Source organism: Alligator sinensis, unplaced genomic scaffold (assembly GCF_000455745.1).
Source record: "Alligator sinensis unplaced genomic scaffold, ASM45574v1 scaffold596_1, whole genome shotgun sequence".
Lineage (NCBI taxonomy): Eukaryota > Metazoa > Chordata > Crocodylia > Alligatoridae > Alligator > Alligator sinensis.
Window position 1 is genome coordinate 2,932,678 of NW_005841967.1, and position 6,895 is coordinate 2,939,572.

Sequence of the window (6,895 nt, forward strand, 5' to 3'; positions counted from 1 at the left end):
GCATGCTCGGCGTGTCGCACCGACTCGGTGGCTGAGATTGAAGCTCCCAAGCGCCAGCCGCTCTTTCTCGGCTCTTGGGGGTTTAGTACCTTCACCTGAAGAGCGATGGCACTTATTACCACCCCCCCTCCCTCCTTCAGTGTACTGCTGAGACTTTCTTTGGGGTTAAGCAAGACGTTGGTGTGAGTTTAACCTCTCTCTTATGAGGAAGAGGCAGAAGGCGGTGAGGGTGATTCTCGTGAGCACCTCATGTTTCAATGTTGACCTACAAAAAAACTAGAACTCTTGGTTCTAAAATGATACCTTTTATTAGACCAACTGGAAAATGTACACGTGCAGATTAGTGGCTCACTTCCTTTGGCAGGTGCCTGAGAGCCCCACCGGGTCACGGGTGGAGCTGGGCAGCACCTGGGCCTGCTGCAGTACTGCTGAGGGCCTCGGCGCAGGCACCAGCCCTCGCGCTCCTGCTCAGAGGGCAGTCAGTTTGGGGAGGGGGTCTGGGTCTGATCTATGACAACCCGAATGGGGAGAGCCCTGCCAAGAAAGGCTTGTCAAGACTACAGTGTCCCTGTGGCTGGAGCGATTTTTGGCAGAACCTCCTCGGCACAGATGTAGTTGCACATCTAACTTCTGCTAGTTTAGCTAAGGGGGCTAAAAAGTGTGATCTTTTTCACACCTGAGTATCCTGGCAAAACTTCACTAGTGTGAAGTAGACCAAGTCCTTTAAGTATGATGTGAGATGACAATCTTCCGGCTTTTTTAAATTCAGCTGCCTTCTGCTTGACTTCAGACTCACTTGGCTAACTGCCTATCTGAAAATTATGGGCTAAGATGAAATGTTTTTAAATTCTGAATTTTTCTTGGACAGCAAGATGATGCAGCGTATATATAAGCCATATTACATTTAGTGGCACTGCACTACCACTTATTACTATTATTTCATTTGGGGGAAGGTGTTCTTCGATTCAGTGGCCTCCGAGCTAGTTCTTACAAGCAATAGTTTCTGTGCCAGAACTTGGAAAAAGCTGCTTGAGATTAAACTTTTTGTTTTGTTCATTGCTGAGATTGTTAACCACACTGGTTTGATTTACAGCTTCCTCATGGCAGCAGGTTCTAAATCTTGTCTTCATCTACAGTCTTTATTCTCTTCTGAAAACCCAGTGCAGCCTTGTTGGCAGCTATGGTAAAATGGGTCAGAAACCTCGGTATGTGAACTCTTCCATTATAGTTCTTCCATCTTGTAAATCCACCTCCTCAAATTAGGAAGTAGAGGCAGACTTCAGGGAGATAGGGAATAAAGGCTGCAGTGACTGATTGATACATGCCCTCTGCTGCAATTTACAGAGCTACTTCTGGAACTTGCAAAAGTTGGTGGGGGTGGGGTGGGGAGGAAAGGATCTAAATGAAGCGTTCAGTAATGTGCAGTAGACACATGCCTCCTTTATTCAGCAGCAGTAATAGGAAGGCCTATGCAAAGAAAGCAGAAACATAGAAAAAGCAGGATATGAGTTACCACAGCTCTACTGTTGCTGTTGACTCTGAACAGGTAGGCTGTAGATTCTGCTTTCGGAAACACTTTGAAGTGTAAAGTGTAGCTAACTGATTTTGTATGACAGCATCAAGTCAGAAGCCAAGCCAGTTTTTAATCTATTTATCTAAGCACCTGTGTGAGCAGAGATTTTTCCACTTCCCACGGAAAAACAAAGTAAAACACAGATTTTCCCCTTTACTGGAGGAAAATGAAGATTTCTCATTTTAGCAGAAAAAACAGTGGATTTTGCTATCTTGCAGTGAGCCCTCTGCAGGCTGACAGACTTCCAGCTTGCAGGGGGCTGGGAGGGAGCAGGAGAAGGGCAGTCAGGCACGGGGGACCACAGGCATGAAAATGCCCATGGCCCCAGGCAGCCTGGAGAACAGCTTCCACAGGTAAGTGGGGGCAGGGCAGAGGGGATTGAGGCCCCCCTAGGAAGGGAAGGAGTTGGACAGGACTGGGGATGCTGCTGCCCAGCTGTGTGGTGTGCAGGCCTTGGGGCCTGGGGCCACAGGACCCGGCAGGGAGCAGGACGGCTGCTGGTGGCTCATTCCAGGGGTGGGGAAGGGGTAGGGCCAGCTCCCTGCCTCTGTGCATACTCCTGGGGTGAGGGGGAGACCCGTACCCCCCAGACCTGTGCACAGGGTGGGGGCAGGCACAGGATGCTTGCTGTGGGATTGAGCTCCCCACCTTGCTGCCCTCCAGCCTAGCAGGTGTGACCTGGCACTGCAGGGAAGAGTAGGGCTGCGCAGGAAAGTTGCTTGCTGCTGCGAGCTATGTAGTGCCCTGGTGATGCATCCCCTACGTGCACAGCAGCACCGGAGCCAGGTGGTGGTGCAGGGTTGTGCCACTCACTGGTGCCACACACATGGGGGATGTCTCAAGGGCAGTGCAGAGCTCACAGCGGCAAGCAACTTTCCTATGTGGTCTCGCCCTTCCCTGCAGCGCTGCATCACACCTGCCCTGTGCACAGATCTGTGGGGTGTGGGTTCTCCCCGCCTCCCTGGGCATGTGCACAATGATGGGGAGCTAGCCCATCCTGCCGGAGCCTGTAGCAGAGGGGCGGGGCAGGGCTGATTTGTGCTTCACTGCAGCAGCTGCTGCCTCCTACTGGGGGCAGGGGGCTGCGGACCCAGGTCCCTGGCCCCATAGCCCTGGCAGCTGGGAGCCCCCTCTGGCAGGGCTGAGGGAGCAGGGGCTGTGTGTGGGGGGAGGGGGGAAGTGAGGGGCACCACCAGCAGGGCTGGGGGGGTGCAGAGTGAGGGGCACCAGCAGGGTCTGTGGAGGGGCCTTTCATCTTAATCATAGACTTGGTGGGGGCGGGAATCAGAATTTGTGACCTTTTTTTTTTTTTTTTTTTAAATTGGGGGGGGTGGGAAGCAGGATCCCTGCTCATGAGATGGGTGAAACACTAAAGGAGCACCAATATGAAATGTTATGTGGATTACGGAAAGCTTAAAAAGGCAACTTGAGAGAGAGATTATAGGGTTCTTGGTACTTATTCTGCAGGCATTTGTCTCAGCAGTTTCTTTAAATGTCAGCTGTTTAGTGCATTCACTGTAGTATTTGTCTATAGCTTCAGTAGTGTATTTGTACATAACCAAATTCTGGACCTATAGAAGTTGACTTGATTGCTGATGGTTTGGGTTTTTTTGTTTTTGTTTTTTTTTTTTTTTTAACCAGGATTTGACTTTGAGGCAGTAGCTTAGAGGTTGTAGAAAAATGGCATTTTATGTAGCTAGGTATAAATCTAGTTACAAAATGAATTGGTGATATTTGTTGGGGGGAGGGATAGGTGCCAGGTGTTGCCTGGTAGCTTGTCTTCCAGAATATTCTTTGAAAGAAGCAACATGGAAAGTAAGTTTTCTTAGGGACTAGGTGACTATTGTTGGAGTTCCAGCCTTGGACATTAAAACCCTGGGTTCAGTTCTTTGCCATGCTGTAGACCAGTGGTCACCAACCAGTAGATCTTGATCCACCGGTAGATCTTAGAGCCTCTTGGAGTCAATCTGAGGCTGGTGCGGGGGGCTGAGTGTCCACGTGTATGCATGTATATGCCCCAGCCCAGCAGATCAGTCCATGGGGGAGGGAAGGGTTAGGGGCTAGATCAAGGCCCCCATGGTCAGGGGCAGTGCTGCAGAGGCAGGAGCAGGGGTAAGCTGAGTGGGGCCCTGGCCAGGCAGGACTTGCTTGCTGGGGAGGTGTGCCCCCAAATAATTTTTTTCTCCTTCTGCCTCTATCCGCCCCTCCCTTCCCTCCCCACAGACTTAACTGCTGGATGGAGTGGAGGGGCAGGGTGGCAGTGCATGATAGATCTTGGGGTGCTTTTAAATGCCAAAGGTGATCCCCTACTTAAAAAGTTTGGAGGCTGCTGCTGTAGACTCCCTGTGTGACTTTGGGGTACATCTACATTGTCCAAGGTTGGCATTGCAGCTTGTACAGATATGTCTGAATTGGATATTAAACTGACTAGCTAAGGCACTAAGTGTAGTGTGGCTGTGGCCCAGGCTGACTTGTGCAACTGAAAGCAGTGTAGCTATGGCAGTGCAAAGTATGGCAGCCTGAGCTAGCTTGGCTGTATGAGCTGCAGTTGCATCTTTGTGTTGCATTTTAGAAATCCCATACTATCATGGTGTCTGCCTTCTCTGCCCACAGCAGTGGAATGATTTTTAAACTTTCATTGCAGTGTTGGTCATACAAATACAAAAGGGGGATCCGAAGTGCTCGGACAATGTTTATATGGCCATCTAACATGCCTCCTCTTTCTTCTTTGCCCCCTCCCCCCAACGTTGGTCTTATCTTTTGAGAGTAAATAATGACAATTATAACTTTTTTATTGGTAGGAGTAACTGAAATGCAGAAGTTGGGGGTTCCACTGGACCCATCAACTTTTCCATGCTCAAAATGTCTTTAGGACATTTTGAGCATACAAGTCTTTAGGCATACAAGTAACATCACACTTGTTCAATAACCCATTAAGAGAAAAGTGTTCTTGTTGATCCCATTATGAGGTAACAGTAAATGTTATGTAGCACTACCTGTTACAATCCTTTAACATGTGGGGTTTTGTTTTGTTTTGTTTTTCTTTGCCTTTTGTTTTTTGTTTTTTCTTTTCAGTGCACTTTGTTCACAGTGCAGTGTAGATCCAGAAATGAATTTCATTTTTCTAGCTATGAACTGTAATATGTTTTCACCAGGATTTTGTTCCTTGGTATCAAGACTTCAATTTCAATGTAGCCACTTAAACTAGCTCAAAAATATTTGGAAGAACCATTCAGCTTAATTGAATCATGTGCTTCTAAAGTGTCTCTTGACTAATGGGCCCCACTTTTTTTTTTTTAAAGATGCTAATAAAGTTGGTCTTTCAGCATACTTTGAGGTAAGCTAGTATTTATTTCTAGCTTGCATAAGGGAAACTTGAGCTCCAACCAAATTCTGATGGGTATTGAACATGAGTTGTTTCCTTAAATAAAACTTGAACTGAAACTGGATCTCAAGAAAGATTGGGGGATTTTTGGCTGTATAGTTGCGGAGCTCAGATGAAGAGCCTTCAAGTGTGAGGAGACTGTGGAAAGAGAATTATAGGAGCACTCAATCCAAGACCCTTGTTTATGGACTAGACCCTTGTCTACCAAGAAGTTCATTTTCTCCTCCCCCCCCCCCCCCCCCCCTTAAAAAAGTTGAACATACCATAGTTGCCAGTGGGGAAATGGAAATGTTGATTAATTATGCACCATATGTTGAAATTTCATTACTTAAGGGAATCTCTTCAGGTTTTTGTTGTGCTGTTTAGAATTGTATATGTAATACTCTGCCCTCAGCAATAAATCTGTCATCCGTAACTGACTGAAAAATGCACACCAATTATTAGTTCACTGCTTAACTTGCATCAATTAAGGAAAAACTTTCTGAGGCACAGTTTTGCCAATTTTGTGACTTCAGCTCTTGTGTTTGAGAGGAACTGTGTGTTCATAAGGCTAAGTATAAACTGCATGCTCAAGATATTACTTGATTAGCAAATAGCTGGCAAACCATGGAAGCACAACACAGTTTCCAAGCTCAGTATAATGTACAAGAGTCTTGGGAGGAAACAAAGGCTACTGTACGTGCAAAATCTCCTGTGCATTTTTCTCTATTTGGTATGGTTACCAACGGTTTATTCTGACAGTCAGCAGAAAACAAAGGTAACTGAAGGGCTCTGGTCAGAAGTGGAAGGGGTTTGAATTTATTCAAACCAGTGTTGTGAGCCTAGAAGTTGTCTAAAGCAGTGGGTAAAAAAAGTCTGTTTTTTACGTCTGGCTGCTTAAATTTACTGTTTGCTGACTTCAAAAACTTGGGCCTAAATGGAAGGGGTATATTGCTAAGAATCCTCATGTCTCTCATTTAATGAAACAAAATTTAGCATCTGGTTCATGCAGCAGGCAGGATGGTAGGGAAGCCATGTCATTTTTAACTGCATGACATTTTTTGATACACTGCATGATGATGCGCTTGGGAAGTGTGCAGTGCATGAGGATGGATGCTGAATGAAAGCTCGTTTGTACAATAGCTTGCTCTCTAGGCTTTGAACTGAATAAAGCAGTAGTCTTGGGGCAGGAGAATGGTGTCCAGCCATACCTCAGAGCTTGTCATGTAATGCAAATGCAAAACGACCAGGCTGGAGGATGTATGGCAGCTCTTATATTAATGTACTAACCTGAAAAGCCTGCTGAGCTTAAGCATAATTTTAGGTTAGAATCTTAACGCACTGGGCCAAGCTGGAATGTACTAGTTGTCTGCATAGGCTTACCCTCCTTCTCTATTTATTGTAACTAAATTATCTTAGTTAACTAACAGATCTGCATGAGTAACTTTTACATTTAATCAGTCTTATGTTTATGTAAGTTCAAACTTTAAAAAAAAAAATTTCATTAGTCCACTTGAGAACACCACTATTAGTTTCTGACTTTGTTTGATAACACTTCAGTGGCAGAATCCTGTAATTTCAGACTTCCTTGTTCCTTCAGGGCATAATCTAAATAGTTCCAGTATACCACTGTAAACAAGCTCAAGTTTGTTATTCATGGATTCATAACAGAAGGTGAACAGTAGCTTGGAAGAAGCAGAAGATTTAGCTTCTGCTTGAGAGAGAAACTTTAAAGGATGCTTATCTACTTGAGTTACTTTAAAGTTGGATTTTTTTTTTTTCCTGATGGAGCCCTCTTCAAATATATCCAGGATGTTTTAACAAGTTTTCCACTATTCTGCTGACTCGATCAAATTCTCAAGGTCTCCCTTTCCCTTTTTCTGAGCATCTGATTCTGCACTATTAAAAACCCAGGGGTGACTGGTGCCTCCTGAGTCGGGGGGGGGGGGGGGGGCGAG

General features: G+C 45.9%; 1 protein-coding gene across 1 annotated transcript in view; it reads left to right on the forward strand.

Moving 5' to 3' along the window:
- Positions 1-6,895, forward strand: part of WDFY1 (WD repeat and FYVE domain containing 1) — a 28,199-nt gene that overhangs the window by 323 nt on the left and 20,981 nt on the right. The window lies entirely within an intron of this gene.